The 22,881-nt window shown below is 37.9% G+C and overlaps 1 long non-coding RNA gene across 31 annotated transcripts in view; it reads right to left on the bottom strand.

Moving 5' to 3' along the window:
* The window catches only part of LOC109369660 (uncharacterized), a 124,724-nt gene extending 106,533 nt beyond the window's left edge, over positions 1-18,191 (bottom strand). For 21 of the 31 annotated variants that reach the window (XR_014885861.1, XR_014885863.1, XR_014885865.1 and 18 more), the window contains exon 1: positions 16,193-16,547. This is a non-coding gene — a long non-coding RNA (uncharacterized LOC109369660). The other 10 variants (XR_014885843.1, XR_014885844.1, XR_014885845.1 and 7 more) reach the window with 6 other exon arrangements.
* Between the last annotated feature and the right edge of the window lie 4,690 nt (positions 18,192-22,881).

The raw sequence follows: 22,881 nt of genomic DNA, 5'->3' as shown, positions 1-22,881 counted from the left end.
GGGGAATTAGCAATAGTTGTAGGCACTTAAAGGAGCTCTCATGCTGAAGCTTATCCCAGATTTTACACAATAAACATTTGAATATCAACAGTGTTTTGCAACTTGCAGCACTAATGTATAAACTTCTTCCTTTTGAAACTCCCAAATCCCTCCAAACGTTTGCAATACCCTCTACATAAACATGTAGGGCCTATAGTGGAAAACACCCAGCTAGGGATGTGGTTTTTTAAATGTATTTTTCATCTGCCAAATCTGAAGTCATCTAGTACCATTAGCTGGTCTAAGCACTTCAGAAGTTCAGTAATTTAACCATCCAACTTTTTCCCCTCAAGCCTTATTTTCCATTTAAAAGACAAAGACGTCAGTGGGACATGAGCTTGACTTGGGTATACTAATCTTACATATTTCATGTTACTATAAAGAGACACTACAAAACCTTTGATCTGTTCCATTCTTTAAAATGCTGATCTATCCTTTTATCAGTATGTTCATAGCATTTGGGGGGGGAGGGGAGAGTTCACTACCAAGCTTAAACCATACCACATCACAAACACGTGGAGCAACCATTTAGCTCCCTCTTTTTAAAGTCATCTGGTAGTAAGCAGGATTCAGAATAGATCAAGAAGGGGAAGCTGGGTTCCTTACTGCTAGAGTTGTACTAACACCCATGGAGATAGTGTCATTAGCTTTACGTAAAGTCTGGCATTTAATGACAGATTTTGAGTTTCTTAACACTAAGTGTAGCAAATTCACACTGACATAGTTGAGAAAAAGGCCTGTGTCTTTTCTAGTCACTGATCAGCAAAATTTGCAGTTGACATGACATCTCTACTAGCTTTTGTAGACAACTTAATTTCAGTAGCCTGTTTAGAGGATGATAGCAAATTCAGGAAGAAGTTACTTCCATACTCTTAGCAGGATCTCAAAGTAAATCTTCTCAATGCAGTATGTAATTATGAAAGATTCTCCTCTCCTCATTTACTTTTTAACTCTGTTAGGTATGGATGTATGTAATCGGGGTTTACAACTTTGTCCACTAAAATAGCTAACAAATAAGCAAGCCTATGGTAAGATAGTAGGGTGGGAAAAACTTGAGATCATTTTTTTGTTACAGTGTTTGTTTTGTGCTTGAAAGGACTGCGATAAGAAACTCATTGCATTAAGAAAAAAAAAATGAAGACATTACTGCCCTGTCCAGTTCTGAAGCATGTTGAAGCAGTTTGCCTATTGAATTTGATACAATGATGTATAGATGAATAAAGTTATCTCTAGTATTGAATAGGACGGTGTCAGTGGGAGGGTAAAAAGGGAGGAACTTGGAATCTGAAAAGAATACTTTTTTCCCCCCCTCCTCTTTTTAAGAACTTGAAGGTCAGGGTCCAGCTGCCGTAAAAGGCTGGAGGACAAACAAAATGCTGGACAGGCCCAAATAAAGACAACTATAGACACACAGACACACATATTGCAGAGGTTTCCTGCTTCAAGTAGCTATTATACTAACCTACACTTTAAGCAAAGAGCATTTTAGGTTTCAGACTGGTGAAAACCTAGGATGAGCAGAAGCATCAGTAAAAGTTGCATCTTTAAAGAAACTGATGAAACAGGCCAACAAAGGTAGGAAACATTTTTTTTGGACAAAGTTATATTGACTCTAGTTTACTTGAAGGTCTAATTATTTTGACAGAGATAAGCCAATAACACTGATTATCACTTCTTTACCAATAGTAGCGATTCTAATCAATCTGGTGCCTAGCTCTGGTAAGGCCTGTATGATGCATAATGAGGAATTTACAGCCTTGAAATTGGAATCGGCATATTAAAAATATACACTATAAGTGTATATAGGCTTATTCATCCACACTTAGGAACAGTTTAGAGTTAACATTCTGATATTCTATCATTGACATCATGGCATAGAAAATAAGGGGAAGAATCTTCAGAAAAGTAGTCAGAAGGGTTAATATCACTGATAAGAGGGGAAAACTGCATTAAAACATCAAATTGATCTACATTTTATCATTTGTACTCTATGCTGCTTATTACCTTGTATTTATTCTAAATTTAAATCTCTCCCTATAAGAGGGAAGAATGATTAGTAGCTCTTTAAAAAAAAATGCTAGTAAGCCTGTCCTGTTCAGCAAGGGGGAGGCAGCTGCATAGCTTTGTCTGAGTTTGCTTGGCTTTAAAACTAAAAAGAATACCAGAAGTAGAACAGCCTCATGATCTCAAATTTTTAAACACACATATAAATCAATTTAATAGCTTGAGGTGGTTACTGTGAAGAATGCCACCATTTATTTTATTACTGTTTCCTAGCTCTAGCTTTATATAGGTATACACACACTTCTTCTAAACAGTGGCATAAAATTTTAAATGATTGTACCAAATGATTTAACAGCTTGGAATAGCATAGATTTTTGCAAAGTAGAAAATTTTTGAATTAAACTTCTGAATTAAAAAAAAGTAGATTCTACTAATGCCACATAGTTAAACAAGTTCTCTACAAGTTATCTTTTATACTAAATTTATATTTAATCATGTACATTGGAATGAATAAATAAGAAACTATTACAATCTCCTGTTAAAGTGTTTTCATCTTCTGACAGAAAGATGTGTTAAGAAACAAAAGCTGGAAATAGCATGAAAAGGAAAAAGATGCAACAATTAACTCTTTAAAACAGTTTCAAGGGTAATGCAAGTTGCAGATCATTAACTGAACGCATTGTCTAATGGGCACAAACAATAGACTTCATTTTGAAGTTTCTCTTTTGTCTGCAGTCAAACCTAGAGTTTTATCCAATCCATGTAGATGAATCTAGGGATTAATCTGAAGGTTTAAATGGTTTAGCCAGAGGTTGGTCCAGCTTTATAGTAGTGACAGCTGATTTGTGTTACTTTCCACTGAGATTTCTTTTTTGGATGACCCCCCCCTACATATTGCATCTTGCAATTAGACTGCTGACAACTCTATTACGCTGACAGCAGAGATAGAGTTCCACAAGGAATTATCCAGCACGTTATGCTGTAAATGTTACTCAGACTTCTTAGAGATGGTACTTTTTCCTCATGTGCTCATATCTACGCTGCAGTGCATCTCAAATTGTGGTTGTTCAAGGCAGAATTGGTGACTTGCTGAATTTAACGCAATTCTTACCAACAACTTTCCAATATTATGAGCCTGTCAGAATGATGTCAAAGGAGGTTTAAGAAGCGCTTTCTGAAGTTGTTCTGAGTTAATAATTAATGGATATCTTTCTTTGATAGTTCTTTTATATTTGGATGCAGCTGGCTGGAAATAACCACAAAGGGAACATGATTTTATTTGTCATTAATTTTGACTTTACTTAGCAAATGATCGCGTCCCATCATCAGAGCTTTACTAATCTGGCTGTACTATAATGTGAAGATGAAACCTTTGATTAACAAAACAGATTAATCAGTTTCTAGGGTGTATCTATGCACATCTTACCACCAAACATCTCCTCCCAAGTAGTTTTCTAGTACATGCTTAGAAATGTGATAACTGTTAAAAGCTGCCAAGTAATCACGGTGAGGTTTTTGATCTAGGCTACACATTCATCCTGTAATAAATGAGTGTTTTGCCAACTAAATCAGATGTTTTGTCTGTACATGAGATGCAGATTCAGCACTGCATACATGAAATGGATGCGTTTTATTTTACGCGCAGAATATTTAAAACAAGTTTAAAAAAAATCTTGTACTACTATTTCACTGTGACAGTGCCCGCCAATGTTAAGTGCTGTTTAGATATAAGACTTAATCCTGCCTTAAACATTTGCTATCCTTTTACTCTCCATTCCCAGAAATAAACATATATGTGCTACAAAGGCATTCCAATTGATGCACAAGTTCACCCACTTCATTTCTTTACAAGGAAGTCTGCTTGAAGATTCAGCCTTTCCTGAAATTTCCATACAGTTACAAATACACTGAAGTAACTCAATAAAAACTTTGATCAGATCCATTTTGTTTATTAAAGTTACTTCACAGAAAATTAGAGAAAAGTAATTAGAATTGGCAAGAGAAAAAAAATTAGTATTCTGGAGATTCAAAAATTTGAATCTGAATGTTTATAAATACAAATAACTGAAATTATTCCAGATTACTTCAAAATAGCTGTAAATTAAAAAGGAGATCCTGACAGTCTGGGTGAGGAAAAAAAGTTTATGGTATGCATTTAAAGTCATTTAGGCTGTTTTCAGAAAACAAATAGTTAAGATTCTTTATTATTACCCACAAATTAAGAATCAAAGCAAAATCTAGTCATTAACTAACAGATCTCTTATTCTCCTGGGTGATCTGCCCACTGCAGATGAAATCCTATTGACACAGAATATTTTACCAGTTAGATAATGAACAAGCAGCAGTTTATTGCATTGATTTTTAGCACGCATTTCTAAGTAGAACATATTACCTATTCTCTAGTTACTAGGTAATTTCCATTCTGTGAATCAAGTTTCAGGTTCATAAACAAGCGCCGCCTGCAAGCATTCCCAGTAAGAATAGAGAATTAACTTAAATTTAACTGTTGCTCTCTGCTTAGACACTGCAGTAGATTTCTTTAGATGTGATAAGTATTGTGGTCCCAGATTTTTAGTGCAGAATGCAGATTCAGTTATAGTAGTGGTTATCACCTGTTAACAATTCTGAAAAACTTCAATAGAACGCGACATCCACCACCACGACCATCAGCGCGCATCACTAACATACTAACATTACAGTGTTTGAACACTGTTTTGAACTACCAAGGATATCCTCAAGAGTTAAGAGAAGCTTGACCAGCACACCATAGTTCTCACTGATCATCTATAATTGAAAATACCTTCTCTCACTCTCTCTCCCTCCTTTCCCAAACCCCAGCTTAAAAATTGTTTTAAGAAGCTGGCAAGCGTCAGCAGGGAAGCTGAAGGTACCAGGAGGTCTTCAGACTTTAACACCCTATTTAGATAGATTAAGTCAGGAAAAGATGCTGCTTCAGTCATTCTGAATATCTGATTACTATTTGAGCTGGATTTGATATTTGTCAGCAATGTGCAAGGAGAAAAAAACTTGCCAAATTGTGCTAGGTGAGCTCTAACAGTTTTCATTGAACACTTTAACGAATCAGCACATACCTCTAAGCATTTGTACACATGCAAGTATGCTTATCAGTAATATATACAAAATATACTGAAACGAATCCATGCATTAGTCTTATCCTCTGCATTTTCTGCCCCATTTAAAAAAGGACAAAGGTAACAGAGCTGTAACAGTATTTGTAATTATACTCTAAAATTATCTGATTGAAATGGCATACTCTCCTGAGAAACTTTAAATCACGTTCTAGAAAGCACTCAAATATTAAACTATAGATAGAACAGATTTCGAAAGGCAGCAGTTCAAAACTGAAACCTATGCTATTTCAGTGCCTGCTGTTGAGCAGCTCAGTAACAATGCGTGCATGACTTGTTACTATCTCAGCTGTATTTTAAAGTTTGATATCAAGGGAACGCTTTAGCGCTCAGCTTGGAATAACGTTCAATTTCAGCTCAATTTTATGTTTTCCAACTAATAATTTTTTTTTGAAAAAATATTTCAGAAAGAATTATAACTGCAGCCACTCCAAATAGCTGCGGAAAACAGCACACATTGAGAGTCTGTATTCATTTCGTATTTTTCTGAACCAAATAACGTTTTGTGCAATTTACAAACAATTAAACTGGGGATAAGCACTTCAGATGAATGCACAGCTCAAAGCTCATAGTCACATACAGGATTTTTCTAGTGTTTCTCAAAGTGTGTACATTTAATCCCCATCAGCAAAATATTTTAAATAATTTAAATAAAAACCATTTAAAACTATGTAGTGGTACCCTGGGCATAAAATTTTGATCTTCATTTCCAGATGGAAAATATTTGGTTTCTAGTACAAACAAATAACTTGAAAAGTGATTTGCTATTTAAAAAAGCCAAGTCATATTTCCTGCTGTGTTAGCACTGTTCCACTGATGTGCTTAAACAGATCTTGAACATTTACCACTTCTTAAAGGTACATATAACCAGGGCAATGACAAGATATCCATGTCATGGTAAATTGAGAAATAATTATTCTATTCTTTGATTTATTACATCAGTTGTGAAGCCTCTAACTAGAGCTGGGTATTGCAGCCTACGCACATGTGAATACCTTTATTCATGTTATTTGTCTCATAATCTGTTCAAATGGGTTAATTACTCACGGGCGTAAAGACGAACAAAATTTGGACCTTGGCACTTCACTTTACCCTTAAATCTTTATTTGCCTCTGTCTACAAGTCTATACCTGTATGATAAAGGAGCAAATTACACAGTTGCTCCAGTGTAATTGTTTTAGATGTTTTGAGCTTGAAATAAAAGCTATGTTAATAAGCCCACAGTTGAAAGCTTTGCTTTCTATAGCATTAGGATGCTTGTTTTCATCTGATGAAAATTATTAATACTAACACAAAAATTGTTTTGAAACCATTTATATGGAATACGTACCTACCTCTTTGGTTAAAGTCAGTGATCCATTAAGGCTTTTCTTGCTTTTTTCCAAGCTGTGAGCATACTGCGTATTTAAGTGTGTGTAAGAGTGAAGGTGGGGGGTAGGTTTAGCTGAATAAGAGATTGCTTGATATCTTGAAGTCCTTTGAAGAGTTTTATAGGCTTATAAAGCCCAGTGTGAATGAATGACATTTTTCCCCCCTTTATTTTTACATATGGAAGTTTGTTAACCTGCGTTTCAATTAGTGAATAATTATTAATTATACTAATTGCAGGTTTAATGAAAACCACATACTTTGCAAAAAAAAGTTAAGCTTAAGGCTGAAATTGTAGCTGTGGACACCAATGCTATAGTAAAGGCTGAGGCAACACTTCTGCTTGTAGAGTTTTATATACTTGTAAATATATTTAATAAAACAATAAAGCACTGGAGATTTTTTTAAAAGACAAATCCGTAGGGAGTATATATCCCATAAATAATTTCAGAAAATCCTGATGTTTCTGAACCAACAGTAACAATCGTTTGTTTTAAAACCAGTACAAGATGCACGAGAATCCTAACACAACACAAAGCTGCCCTCATTTTTAAGCTATCTACACAAAAGGAACAAGAACTAATTGCAAGTTATCTGCTAGAACTTCTAACATTTGCTTTTTTTCCTGACAAAAGAGCATTGTACTTTAAGCTGCAATTATACTGCGACACTAGCAACAAATCAGAAAACTTAGATCTAACACTCAAGGAATCCCCATCATTGTATTCCTCTTCACAAACTTTAAATTCCAAATAGGAAAGAAGCCTGAATTTCAGATCTCTCCATTTCTATGTGACTGTTCTGTTTTAGCGTGCTGTTATTGTACTTCAAAATTAAACTTCTCAGAATTCTAACAGCACCACATATCCCAGAAGGCTCCTTTAGAACATTTTAAGAAATGTTGGAATTAGAAGTTTGTTGGTTTACATCTTCTACACAAAGACTGACAAAACATGCTACTGACTAGAAAGCAATTCTTTTAATCTAGCGTCGGTGTTAACTAAAGAGAGAAAGTAATGTAACTAAAGACCCGAATTTAAAGAGCTAACTGCTCACACAGCTTCCCGTTCATTCTTTCACAGTGCCGTTTGAAATAATCTAATATTCAGTATTGAATGTTGTAGAAATAAAGCTACTGTTGCTATTCCAAAGAATTACACCTGTTTTTTTCCCCCCTGGTTTTCAAACCAGTTCTCCATCGTCTGCAGGATTTCATTAAGAATGTGTTTTAAAGCACTGAAAGTGTTTCCATCACATTATTATTACACAAATTGAGACAAATGTTTGCATAATGAAGAATAATTTTATAGTCTATAGGAGTATGATTAAAACCATCTATTGGGGGGGCTGAAAATGGAAAGATGTAACTAACATTTATAAATTGCCATTGTAAAATTAATAATGTTAAACATTTTTTAAAATAGTATGCAAGGCAGCCAGCAATGGTTTTATCTCAACCATTTTTATAATATCGCTGTTGCATTTTCCACAATTAACTGGTAACTTAATCCATCAAAAGTACATAAAATTAAATCAACTATAAGGAGATGAAATTACTCTTCATACTTCTCTTTCCATGCAGAGAAAGAATTCCAAAATTACAGTAAATTAACTAGGTTATTGAAATCCAGTTGTGATCTTGATTTTAGACTTAAAGAACACTTTAGCAAATACTTAAACAGGCAATTATTGTTTATATAGTTAACAAAAAATGTGTGCAGTTTTAGATAAACTCTACTCACTAATATTGATAAGTAAATAACTGTTTGGAATAATACTTCACTGTAGCCAACAGTGTTCACTATTGAATACATCATACACCTTATATTAAAATACAGCATCATATATTTACATCTATGTTACTTGTCTATTTTTCCTAATAAGAAGATATGAATATTTATATTTAATATCACGGCACAGAAAATAGCAGGTATTAATTACTTCAGTGAACACTCAGAGAAAAACAACAGTATTTTCCTTTCAAAAAAATTGGCCCTAATCCTACAATGGAACCAAAGTCCTGCTAAGGGTCCCTCTGAACAGAGTGTGGCTCAGGCTAGGGCCCTTCACCGCCTCACAGTTTCTCTCTTTATTTGAGCTACTACCAAATTAAAGAGCTCTGCAGCTTGCAGAATTTTCAGATAACAGATTTTTTCCTTTATAACTTTATTTTTTTTTTTTAATTAATAATGATGTTGCTGTTGATACTGTTGCTTCAACATCAGAATTAAATTGCATGAGAAGCTGTTCTGGTTCAGAGGCTTAAGCATTACTTTTCACTATATATTAAGTCTCTATGGGAAGACACCTTTGAAGCTGCCTTTATGGAGCAGTTTCGGGGCATGCTAAGGCTTCTTTTATTTTCTGTCCCCCCTGCAGAAAATTTACTGTCTGTTCGAACCAGGAAGATTTTCCCACATGTACAATAAATAAAAATCTGCACAGAGATCTTTCCAAAAGCTTTGGCCCATAGTGTAACTCCCACAGAAGTCAGCAGCATAGAAATAGCTGCAGTCCAAAACACAAAGCGTGATCCCTCTGGACAAGCAGCTGCTGCACGCATCACACAGGAGCTGTAGCATGTAATAGCTCCTGGGTCACCAAGGATGTCCACAGTAAAAGCAGTAGCTGAAAAACAGCCAGTAGCAACTTATGGCATGGATCTGTCAAAGACGCATTTGTGGAGGGTCTTCGCTGGGTCCCAGCAAACACCAGAGCTCCTGTGCTAGTGTCTACAAAACCTCAAGCAAGCTTCAGGCAGTGTGAAGGACCCTCAACACCGTTCCCAACAGTACAGTAGAACAAAGCATCATGTTTTATTTCTAAGTATAAGTTTACATGCAGGAGGGATGCAGTGTGCCAACTGCCCAGTAAACACAATATCTCTAACTTCCACTTCAGATCATTTAACAGCTTGAAATCTTTGCATTAAGCTCTAGTTTTGTAGCCATTCCTGTAGCATTCAGGCTTCATCACTAGCATGAAAAGCACTTCCAAACCCTTTAGCTCTAAAATTACCACAACTTAAGCACTGACAGAAGGGCTGGAACAGTTTTGAGTTCCACCTGCTCCAGAAGGACCTCCATTTCCACCTTTGCAAGGAGCACTGTAGGAGGAAGCAGCCAGAGACGCTGCTCACAGCTTGCTGAGAAAGCAAAGCAGCCACAGCCCCACAGGCTGCTCTCAGGTTTGGTAGTTTGATTTTCCTAATTTTTCTTATACAAATAAAACAGGTCTTGCTGAACAAGAGGAACTAACCATTGTAAGATAGTTTTAGTAACCAAAAAAAAAAAGAAAAACGAAGTTCTTCTGTATCAGAAAGAAACATTAGCATTCAATTACAGCAAGGCTTAATCAAGCCCTGCTCTTCTCTGTTTTCTTGTATAATTCCTCCAAAACCAATGGAAATTTGCTCAGTTAAGGAGCAAGGATCACTCACCGATAAGTCTGAAGTTAAAATACCCATTGCTTCATTATAGACCATTTCTGGGACTAGGTCTGATTATTCTTCTGCAACAAGGAAAAAGCTAGGCTCACACATTTCAAAACTAAGGGTGGGCTGGTAAGGCTACCAAATCTCCCCCAGCATCAGGGCACACTGAAAAAATGGCAACTCATTGCTAATACCCTTTAGAAGCCTCTTATTTTCACCTACAAGTTCATTAGGATTACAGAGGTGACTGATTTTATGTGGTAAATGTCTCCATGATTACAAAATGCTGTATTAACAAAAATCAAAATAAAATAGTTTGTCAAACACCGTACATAAAATGCAGCTGAATGAGTCACAGGCAACTGTTTTGCCTCCATATACCTGCACACTATGAAACAGTCTTTAATTACAAGATCACGTGCAAGACTTCAGCCCTAGTGACTGTAGTTCTGCAATATTACAAAGCCTAGCGCTACTTCCCCTGCCATCTCCTCCAATAAAGCTGCACCAGCATAGATCTGGTCTTGTTGTTCTTAAGTTTTCAGTGGAATCAAATGGCTTCTTTCTAGAGTCAGGAGTGAAAGCAGCCTGCAAAAGACTTTTAAAAAAAAAAATTTCCAAAGCCCAATCATCTCAGTGAATTTCATTTCAAGTCCAATCCACTCTCTTGTAGGATAACTGCAGCCCTTCTTTCTTGCCTCCCTTCCCCAGAAGAACATGAAGGCTACTCTACAAACATGTCTGATTTCAATTCTTCCTACAAATACCATGAATCCCTAACATCGAACAGCAAAACACTCCACATATTCTACTAGAAATATTGCACAAGAGCAGATGGAACTGGGGAGGAGGAGGTATCAAGTGGTCACCCCCCCACATCAGACTCGCTGAGTATGGCCCTGGAACAAGGCAGCTGCTCTCCCCAGCAGCACTGGGGCCAGACTCTTCCCTAGTGGCCATGGCTACAACGTGCCCCAAGCCTCTGCACCTTTTCCCTCCTTTGGGAAACTCTCAATGGGTTGAAGTTTGTTGTCCTTTTCCAAAGGCAATGTTCAAAATCCACTAACTAATCTATTTTACAAAATAAAACTCATCAAGAACTACAAGCTGGTTATATATTGAAATCCATACACAGATATACACACACGTAATCTGTTGAATACATTTAGATCCAGGCAAAATACAAATATCCAACTGATTCATCCCAGATTCTAACGCATGAAGCTGTTTGTATCTTTACTTCTAGCAGCAAGACCAACTACTTCAACAAGACTCCTTTGAAGGGGGGGGAAATATATGTGAAGTTACTTCACATTAAGCTTAAAAACTGTGTAATTTCTTCCTTTCCATAATTCACTGATTGATTCCTGATTTGGGGTCCTTGTGGGAATTTTGTCTGATAGGCACTTCTGCAGCAGGCAAAGTGACAGCAAGTCTCGGGTGGATTTCTGGACAACGGAATAATATCGTATCATGACGCCTGCGCAGTGCCCTCTCCATGCACAATAGCTCTGAGTGGCAGTGCATGGTAAGCGGATGAAGCAGTAAGAAGTATATGATCTGATGAGCTTGGCTAAGCTGGGGGCGTCTCCTCTACTCGGCTAAATTAAAAACCTCCCTGCAATTTCAGCCCTAATCACCCCCTCTGATGCTGTAATTGATGATGGTCAGTTAACTCCTTCATTCCCAAGGCCATTTATCAGAACCTAGAGAACTGCACATTAGCAAGCTCCTCATCATATATCAACTGGATTTAACATCTCTCTAAATGTTCCAGAAATAGAAGAAAGATACAAATTACATGGGGAGTAAACATTTCATGGCAGGCCTCTGGTTACATTAGAGCCACAGTGCCTCGCTCCCGAGTGGTACAAGCTGCCTTTAAGCCTGGTTTGTGGAAAATCTCTCTTCGATGGCATTGAGACGCACACTGGCTTCTCTGCCACTCTCCTCCCTGTGGCTGGCACAGGCAGCATGCCAGCAGCATTATTACACCCTTGCACCTCCCAGCTGGCAAAATAGCCCTTTGCAGCCTTTACCAGTTGGTGCAAGCTGCTCTAACTTGTGTTGAGAAACCAAACTAGAAAAGTTCTATTTGCATTTTCAGCTCGAGTCCAGACGCAGTCCCTGTATGCTCTACATACAGGCTTACTGCTAGCTCCTCCACACATGCTCCAAACTTAATAACAAAGGTATGACTCGTGCTGTAAAAATGATCCTGGAGCCAAACAATATCTTTCTATTCCACCTTCTATTTGTAATGGGTTTTTAGGGAATTGTCTGTGCATTGTTCCTCTCTTGGAGGATTCTTTAAGAAAAGAAAGAAAAAATTCCATAAGGTGTGATATATGTTTATACTCTGCTGAATAAAAGGCTTTTCAGCACTGGGAAATCTATAGCATGAATTATTCTAACTGATTTATAATAGACAGCAATGCCTTAAGGACCCTATTCTGACTATTTGTGCTTTCATGACAGGGTCAATGTACTAGCTGCACCATATTCAGTAACTAGAGCATCCAAGGTGTACATCCATATATCTGTTTTAGAATGACAACCTATTACTGCGCTTTAGAAGAGGGTAAGAGGCAATTCTCTTGCCTTGCCCCCTCCCTTTTTTGGGGGGGGGTGGGAGGGAAGAGGAGGGCAGTGTCAAAAGATTCAGATCTTCATAAAATTCATAGTTCCAGTATCAACACAGCCATCTTGCCTAGACTTTTAAATCACCCCTTGCTATATCAGGATACCAGCAATTGCTGATGTCTAATCTTATTTTTTATTTCTGTTGTGTTCTTTTACTTTCTTTTTTTGCATAGGGATTAGGCTGCAAAGTCTTGATAGCATGAAGCTATTTTACTTACAAGTCACTGAACTGTCACTCCATAAACAGGAAACTGACTCAGGAGATTCCTGGGTAACAAAAAATGAGTCAGCTCAAAGGGGAACAGGGCAGAAACCCCTCTCTTAGTTCACAGTCTGAGCAGCAGACATTTCAAGTTGCCACATTAAGATGCTTCAAGAGTATTTTACTCAGTAACAGCTGACTGCTGTCTGGCAAGCAAGAAAATTGAGTGAACTGGTAGATCTTCCCACCAAAGCTACCATTCCTCATTATCTACCTGCATAGGAGGGCAGTAATCATTGATGCTTTCAACTGTCAAAGCACTTAATTCTAGACAGCCTTTCCTACCAGGTAAGAGACTCATCACATTATGAGTATGATATTCTCATATCACAACATTTTCCAATATAGATAGAAAAGAAAGTACTACTTTTATTTTTCTGGATCCACGAGAAAGGACAGAGTCATGGCTGGATTCAGACAATCTTTGATCAAGATCAACTGTGAGGTTGAAAACTGAAGATATATTAAACAGCAAGAAAATGACTTTATTAACATACACCTCCCTTGCTGCTGTTATTCTTGAACTAGATCATCACCAGCCCACCCACAAATAATCACAACATCCTCCTCTCCTAATAGTGCTTGTAGTGCTTGACTAATTCAGTACAATACTAAAGTACTTATCAAAGGAGTTCACAATAATTTTGTCCCTAGCATACAGCAGAACCAGCCCCGAAGGTCTCCCAGCACAACCAGGACACATGGCACTGAAAAGCGGTGCGTCTGCCAGTCAGTAAATGAATTTAATTAAGTAGTGAAGAGGCTGGTCTCATATGGCTGGAACCATTGAGTGTAGGTGTGTGTGTGGACATGCACACTCAACACATTAGCAGATCCAAAACAAAATACAAAATAATAAATGAACTTTCCCAGTTGCAATTAAACTAAACAGAGATCCTTGCTTTGCCTACACTGGTAGATCATCTGGAGTGGACTTCCCAGGAAATACAGAACTATGGTTAAAATAGAATACACAGAAAGAAATATATGCATGAGGTCGTAAGTTTTTAATTTTGTATTTAATTCTACATTTCACACAGTTTTACACCATTTTGAAGTCATCAAGACAGGAGAAAATTAAGCCTGGTAATGGAAAATAATTTCAAGTACACCCAAGAATAACATCTGAAGATTAGCATGTCCCCTGCACAGGTCAGCCTTGATAGCTTTACTCACAGAAAGAGTGTTGCCTATAGTTAAAGGAAACATGCCCAAGACATTGAGAAAATTATTCTGTTTACTAGGATATCTACTTACAAATATGCTTCTGTATCCAAATGACATGCAAACTACAAGTACCCAGTCAACTGTGAAAGATAACGTATTCACTTTTTCTGTACCTGTATAAAAGACTACTGACCAGCTCTCCGTATCTGCTCAGGTACTAATACCAGTGCAGGCCACTCCAAAAATATTCTCCCTTTTGCAGCCCCTCTAGGACAACAGAGACTTAGGCCACAAACCAAATTAATTGGCCAGTGGGGATTTCCCTTAGAGGAGGAAAGCACTCTTCAGCTACATAGGACTGACATCTTACCCCATTCCCCTTTTGCAGTCTGTGACAGGATTGAGTCTGTTGGTGACAGAAGGGACACACCAGCCATATGGCCACAACACTTTGTGTTACAGCTACTTGGGACCAACCATCTCGTAACAGGAAAACTAAAAGTCACAATAAGCCAATGCAGCCCACCATACACCTGATGTTTTCCCTGCAGAGCTCTAGAAGATGGCAACTGGCTCCACGTTACCTTCTACTTAACTTTATTTCCAGAAAGCGCTTGTGGAGAACACTAAATGAGGGACTCCAGTTAGTTTGCCAGCCTTGGCTGGTTTTTGATTCTTACTTTCTCATTTTTAAGTTTCATTGCAAATGAGTAAAGCATTAGAACATTAACTTATATTGTATTGCAGAGCTTATTCCAGTAAACCTGTCAAAATTGGCATCATGAATAATAATACTTAGCACTTACATAGTGTTTTATATTTTCAGAGCACCGTAGACATTAACTTAATTAACAAGTGACAGTTTCACAAGCAGAAGCTCTCCCTGCAGCACTAGACTGCGTGTCTGAATTTCTCACAAAAATTCCAACTCTGCGTTAATCCACTTGTCTTTCATCCTTCTGAAAAGATTATCTTCCTTTTTATTCGACTCCCCTGGACACAGACACCCATGCTTTTAAAAACCAAGCTATTAAAAAAAAAAAATGTAGGTGGACGAACAGTGACTTAACATAAGCTAATTGGAAAATCCACATTATCCTACTTTTCAACCTAAATTACTCAAAAATCAGAGCTCTATCAAGCACATATCTAGACAGAATATGTTTTTAAATTGGCATAAAATGTACTTAATATTGATTGCTATGCAATTTCCCAAACTGTTCAGAAACAGAAAGACATAATTAGGTTTTATTTGAATTTTTTCCTTCGAGTTTAAAAAGAAAAATGGCAAAAAAAAAAAAAATCAATACATTAGTCTATCTGCAGAAGAAAAGTAAGTGAAACGCCTGTCTCTAGAAATTTATACCGCGTATTCATTAGAGAGAACAACAGTCAGTTTTAGGAGCTATATTTCAGAGAAGATTTGTGAAATCTGTACTAACTTCCAGAGTTTAACCATGCTAGAATAACATCTGTCTTGTTTTCTACTCATAGTCCACCAAGTAGATTCAGGACCCGGAGGCCATGGCTGTACCAGACAGAAGTTCCCTCTGCCTTGTCCACCTACTCAAGGAAGGGCAAAGTCTTTCTCATCCTGGCCTTCATCAAAGTAGTTCAGTTTTCAGATACAAAGGACAAGTTTGAGGAACCACACCAACAAACCCGTCTTACAAAAGATCCATGAACTATTGTAGCTCATAGCCCTCATGGGCAGTGCATGCATTCACTACCTGCACATCGTATACCTCCATGCCACAAAGTCACTGCAAACACCACCATCTCCCACAGCACCAACCTCAGAGAAACCGAAGGAAGACACAACTCAAGCATCCGTACAAGAGAGGAAAGAAACCCTCATTAAGACATAACTCTATCTCTAGCCAACTGAATGGTGGTATTGCAGGTTTGAATTCTCCCCACCACCACACTGAGCAATTTTCACAAACAAAAACCAGTAACTCGAGGAACAGAGCACCCAGAACTGATGCTGGCTTTGGGAAAGCTCTCAGCAACAACCCCAGTTCATCCTCCTCAGAGGACTCAGCAGTAGCTCTGAAGCAGTCAACCCACCACACACAGACAATAAGGAACAAAGAATCACATCATAGCAGCGCTTAGCTTACTTACAGATCTGTTGCCTTCTGATCAACACATCACTCACACAGGACCAAGTATTGCAGAACCATCTCCCCCAAATCACTCATGAATCCTCATGATAAAGGCTGAAGCAAGGCTATAGCAGCTGAGCCCCATCAAGGTCCTGCTGAAGGCTCACAGCTGCTGGCACTGATGAGGGACCACCGCAGCAATGCAGCTTTCCAGCAGCCGCACCTCAGCATCTTTTTTCCCGCTCTTTTATGGCAGGGCAGCAGCTATGGCTGAAAGCCCAACAAAATGGCGGCTGTGAGGGCAGGCAGAGTTGCTGCTGGCTGGCCAATCCTTGTTTAGAGGCACTCCTCTCCCATTCGGTCACGGCATCCCTTGTCATTACCTGCCGCCTCCATTTTCTTCAGTATCTGAAAGCTGCAACTCTCAGCAGCTTTCCTTAAAATCCCAGTTCCTAAAGTCAAGTCAAGGAGTTTGCATTTTCCTGATCGCCATTTCAAAAGAAAGTTTGCAGCCGCTTGAAACCCCCAGTGGTTACACCAACCCAAGCCTGTGAGTACTACCAGAAAAAAAAAAAGAAAGAAAGAAAAAAAAAACCACAAAGCATTAAAAATGCCTCTCCCTCCATGTTATGAGCAGCTGAGGTCTGTTGCAAGCTGAGGGGCGTGGGTTCCTTCCCTCACAAAGTGCTTGGGCTGCACACCTGTGTCTCTGGAAAGCAGCTTCTTCATACAGCACAACTGCTATGAGGGTTTGGTGGTGACATGGATGTTAATTTATTGTGTAACAGTTACACTGGGAAGTGATGTTTCTTTCCAGTTACTTCTTGTGCAGAAGAGGACACAGCCCTGTGTGTGTGCTCCAAGTGTGACAGGCAGAAATTTAGCAGCAGGAAACTGCAGTAAACTCTTTCATGTGGCCCTTTCCATGGGTCAGACCCTTATCTGATAAAAATCAGCATTTCTCCACTAACAGCATCACTAACAGCCATGTAGTCTGATTATCCCACCAAACCTGTCACTTAAAAATTGCATTATGTGATCTAAATTAACTGCTTTCACTCCAAATATATTTTTATTTCACTTCAGTATGAAGACGTTTAATGCTGGTAAGCCACTTGGTCACATTATGTTCATACACAAGCACACACACACACACAAAACAGCCAAACTAACTTGTTCAGCCAGCAGGAGTGATTCTGAAGCAACCTTAACTCTAATGCATTGCTGCACTGCGCAAACAGCAGTTCACAATTTTCCTTCCTCTAACGGACAGCTCAAACACTGGTATAGCTCCTATCAGAGCTTTTAATATCTGCTGTAAGCCTCTGTTTAGCAGGAAGATTACATCCCCCAGATTTCACAGTTCAAAAGTTCATACTGTACTGTTCTATTTATAGACTTGCCTGACATTGCTTCTTCTTCAGCAGAGATATTCTGGAAAAACAAATCAATCTCAAGTATTTTGGAACACGGTTTTAAAGAGTTTATGTTATGCAGATATGCACAATATTACTAGGAGATTTTGCTTGCTGGCATAGACTTTCCAGTTAAAATTTCTTCTGACCTCTCATTGGACTTGAACTTTTGAAAATAAAGTTAAAATACAGAACTGAATAATGAACACAAAATTCAGAACATGCTTTGCTTCTAGTTAGCAATTTCGTCCAAAGGGACAGAATTATTGAAAATACAGAACAAAAAAAAAAACATCCACAGGTTAAAAATTACTTTTGCTGGAACAGAATGGTCATGAATAGAAAGACCCTTCCAGCCTGTGCATCCTTGATTATTTTTATATTTACCTTTCACTCCCCATTGTACATCTTTTCTCCTGATCTTTCGGCAAGTAAATTCTTCATACTCTATCTTGGTGCAGAACTGCTTTAGAAACACAAAATAGATGTTTTAAGTCTTCTCCAGATAGCCAGCTCTGGAGCGATAAGGCTCACGCCTCAATCTAATTTCATTTACACAGATCGAAATCATTTCACTGGAGTAAGTGATGCAACGCTGCTGTAAATCTGCACTGCTTCTTTCTTGGGTTAGTTTTGTGTGTGATGTTTTTAACACAACTCTGTGCCAACTCATTTAAATGTATTCTTTAATCAAGCCTCTTTTTTCAAAATGAGTAGGCACTCATGTTTGTGAAGAGCTCTGGCCTGCCTACTGCTTTCAGGTCAACATCCTTCTTTTACAGACTCCATCCAGCCTGACCCTTCCCTGATCTGAGGTTGGCAGCATCATATTGATTATCATCTTCATTCCTCATTGCAAATGATCAAATACCTATTTTACAGCAGAACTAAAATAGGAAAAGGTAGTGAGACAGAAGGCTTCAGAAGCAAATTAAGCAGAGCTCTCAGACTCATATCTTCTGGAGCTGCAGAACAAGAACAAAACTGCACTGCCATCTTCATTGCCAGAATTGAATCTAGAAAATCCTGCCCCTGAGCGCACATCCTTGCCATCTACTTAGCAAAGCACTTAAATGCATTGACTATCTTTCAAGTACCATGTTATCTACTTAGAGAAATGATTTAGTTACTGATTCATCTGAATACTAAAAACATCAGAGAGCATTTCTCAAAAATGTATTTCTCTGTAAGTGATGATTTTGGTACTGTGGTTAGTTTACTAAGTGAAGCGCAGGTCTGAGAGACTTTTATAATTGAATTCAGAGTGGTTTTGACTTGTACATTGCCTTCAGGTCACAGCTAGCTGAAGTATCCTTTAGCATCTTGCTGCACACAGCATCATCTTCCAAGAAGCAGCTTCTCACCACCTCTTCTGTTCCATGTTTCCTTCGTAGCACCATGGGCTAGAAGGGACAGACGGTTGTAGACTACTTTTCTGCACTTTACTTAAAAACAATGGGACAACCACATTCTGTTCCACAGTACTCCAGAGGTCATGAAGTATGGGCTTGAAGGCACGTGCATTTAATCCATTCAGACACTAAAGAAAATAAAGCTCAAGTTTAGGCATGCTCTGTCCAAAGGGAACTGTAGCCTATAACCGCGACACCTAGATCTCAGGCGTATATCTTGCATCTTTACAAAAGAACACAATTTTCTGCCTAATGCTATTCCATTCCCTTTTTCCAAGTGGAATGCACCTTCTGAAGGCATAATCTGTAAGCTCCTTAGCCAGTGTATCTTCTGACAAGCTTTGCCCTTCTAGTCCTCACAAAGCAGCCCGCACACTCTCGGTTCACACTCCTCTCAGCTGAGATGACAGAAGCAGGGCATTCTGAGTGCCACTTCTCGTGCTCAAACTGTGAGTAGCAAACTGCTTACACAAATCCTCCTCTTAAAACGGCTGGCCCAGCGTGACAGCTTTCGGTGTGGTAATGCAGAGCTGTACACCTGCAAGAGCCAGCCAGCCTGTAGTGGTGAGAGTGTTTTGATCGCAGACTGCGGTAAATATTTAATTATCGTGTGATTTCGTCTGTGCAAACCTCAAAGTGTTTTTCAATACCAATACTTGCTCTAGTTATGTGTAACCATCTTTCAACTTTAAGAAATATATTCAAGAGTGATGATAAATATTTCATAAAACTGTAACTACAACCTGTTTGAAGACATAAAGTGACCTGCTGCTTATGTTGAGGTTAGAGGAAGTACTTCAAGACTGTATTAATTTCAAATAATTTTAAAAAGTCTTATACTTATTGGATATTTGCTTTGCCCAGCTTAAAATCAAGGCCACAATGACACAGTCATTATACTGTAACGTGAATTCACTATCCTCCCTTCACACAACGTACATAGCATGATTCAAGGTTAAGCACAGAATATCAAAAGACTCCTAGCACAGACAATTTTAATGGTAAAGGAACCTTGACTTCTACTGATTATATTAGTTCAACTAAAATTGACCTTCAATATATGAAGATTCATTTTCATAAATAAATGGTATGACTGATGCCTTTTACTAGGCTTACAAAAAAGTAATCAGAATTGAAGCTCTCAAGGCCACAATTTTTTATTTTTTTTTTCAGTTCAAATTACAGATAACGGAAGGAAATAAATAGTTACGAGATGTTAAAAGCTAAACTAATTTTTTTGTTTGTTTGTTTCTTAGTAAAAGACAATAGTAATTACTAGTGGGTTCCCTCTAGCTAGCATAACTAAATAACAACGTGTCACTTTCCAACATTATCACCAGAGTTGTTGCTTATGCATATTTATCTAGTTAATGGGATAGATTTATTACAAGTATTGAATAATTTGGACCCAGCCTACACTGATGTATTTTATGGCGTGTGGTCAACACAGCTATTACAGCATGGATCTGCAACTGCTCTATAAACTGGAGAATGCAGTCATTAAAATGAATGAGCACAAGTGTTTGTTATGCTGTTTTTAATTATACGTTTATCTCTTTTTCTATTATACTTCCATTTTATTTATACCACATGTGGTCACATATGGTCCATAGATGTTATATTAAGGAGTTTAAGCAAACCCTAGGCAATCATCTTTGTTTATTTAGAAGGGCATAACTTACCTAAGCAGAAATTACAGTTCTATGCATCTCACTTTACATTCATTTTCTTGATTTTCAGTGAAGTCCAATATCCAAAGTTGAGAGCATTGTAAAGGGAAAAGGAGCAAATATATTTATCCATCATATGGCACATTGGTTTTGAGAGGGATTGGACTCCCTGTTAGGATCTAGCTCAATAATACTTATATGTCCCTTCCAGCTCAGAATATTCTCTAATTTAGGGTTTATCACATGTTAAACATAGCCTTATTTTTTAAATTAGATGTTTACGTTATGAGTTCCTGAAGAAGCTGACATAACTTTTGTAGAAAACTCCGGCAACAGAAATTCATAGAACTATTTGTTTAATAACAGTTTAAAAGGATAATTTAAGGCACAAAACAATGGTACTTTCAGGGTTCAGTTCTTTTTTTCTTCTGTCATATGGATAAATATCATTCCCTTGTGTACTCATGAAAACAGTCTGAGAAGATAACACAGGTATTGTAGGACATCTATGATAGAACGTCTATACTGTCAGTGGACTGGCAATCACTAGAAACCAGTCTGTAAAGTCAAAATGAACCCAGGGATATGGCCCTTACTTCTGAAGGCCATTGGCATCCGGTTAGGTCTATGATATATACCATAAAGGCTATTTGATTTGTTCTTAATTGACTTATTGTCTTATTCTTCACAAAATTTTAACAGTGTGAATGGGACAGAAAGATTAAAGGAGACTGAGGGCACTGTTTCAGTGAGTTGTACTGCCTTCACTTTATGTGAATGTTAATGCTAGAAAGCACAATCATCAAAAGCTTCATGAAAATCATAGACACTGTTTTAATCCATGTACTTTCTTTGGACAATTAGCAGTCAAAGATTTGCCAGAGTCGTGTCCAGACACAATTATCTCTGAAAATTTACATACATAAATACATTACTTTTCTCATTGTTATACTCCCAACTTCAGCTCAAGGCCTGTATCATTCACGTGACAGAATGTGAAAAAATTATGCATTTAGCTAAATCAGCTTAACCTGGGTCAAACTACGCCCATATTGGAGCTCTGCCATCATAAGTGAAAAAGAATTATAGATCTGATGTTACATGCTCTGATGAAGGAGAAGCAGTGACACTGCTGATCAACAGTTTAACAGCGACACAACTGGCACCCTCTGAGGACTGAATCAGGTCTACTGAAATGATCAATTTAAGTTTTAAATTATAATTTTAATTATTTAAAATAGAACATTGATAGAGCTAGGACAAAAATCCTTTGTGTCAAATAGTAATTACATCTGACTTTTTCACCAGAAACACTAAGTGCTGTAGTACTGCATTATAACTGCTTAAAAATATAAGGTTCTTTCTTTTGCATGTTCAGACTGTGCACTGAACTAAATAGCTTTGTTACTAGGGCACACGGTGCTCCATTCCTGGAACCCTGCTTGAACTCTTTACTTAAATGAATACACTGGTTTTGCTCAGTCATTAGTAGGCAGTAACTCATATTGAAATGCACTGCATTTAATTCAGGACAGTTGGCAGTCTCTGAAGGGAGACTCCAAAATGAGCCAGCATATAAAGAGGGGGGAATGTCTTCAGCTCAGAGCTGCAGAGCTGGGGTTACCATTAGCGCAAGGAGAGGATTTTCTCACTCCAGCGGTCTGCATCAGAACTGGTATTTGGTTTCTGGTACTCAGAGGCCTGTAATCTTGGTGAGGGAAGGAAAGAAAAACAAGAACAACAACAAAAAACCCTCTAAAATGCTCACTTGGAGAACAGAAAATTGTAAATAAGCCATGTAAAAAAAAAAAAGAAACATACACGCTCATGCATCAATCATCTCTATTTCAGATGCAATGCCAAACAGAAAGGATGAATGAGGGCTCAGCTCAGTTAGGATGAGTGCAAAAATCAACAGCACTAAAGCTACTTTTCAGGTTAGCATAATCTTCTGTTTGCAAACACTGTCTGTTTTATCTGATTTTTTTTATTGGACAGCTGTGATCTTCTCCTTTCAAAACCTTGTCACTGCTGTTCAGCAGAAATGTAAGTGATATGATTAAGGAACATGGCATCTTGTATAATCGGTCGTAATCATTATCTAGGGGTTTCAGTAACATGACACATGCACAGCAACAGCAGCATCTGCTATGGACTGACAGATATCTCAAGCTCAGGATGATGGAAGCACACTCAGGGATTTGTAAACTT

The sequence above is a fragment of the Meleagris gallopavo genome, chromosome 12 (assembly GCF_905368555.1).
Source record: "Meleagris gallopavo chromosome 12, MGAL_WU_HG_1.1, whole genome shotgun sequence".
Taxonomy (NCBI): domain Eukaryota; kingdom Metazoa; phylum Chordata; class Aves; order Galliformes; family Phasianidae; genus Meleagris; species Meleagris gallopavo.
This window is presented reverse-complemented; position numbering and strand designations above follow the sequence as displayed.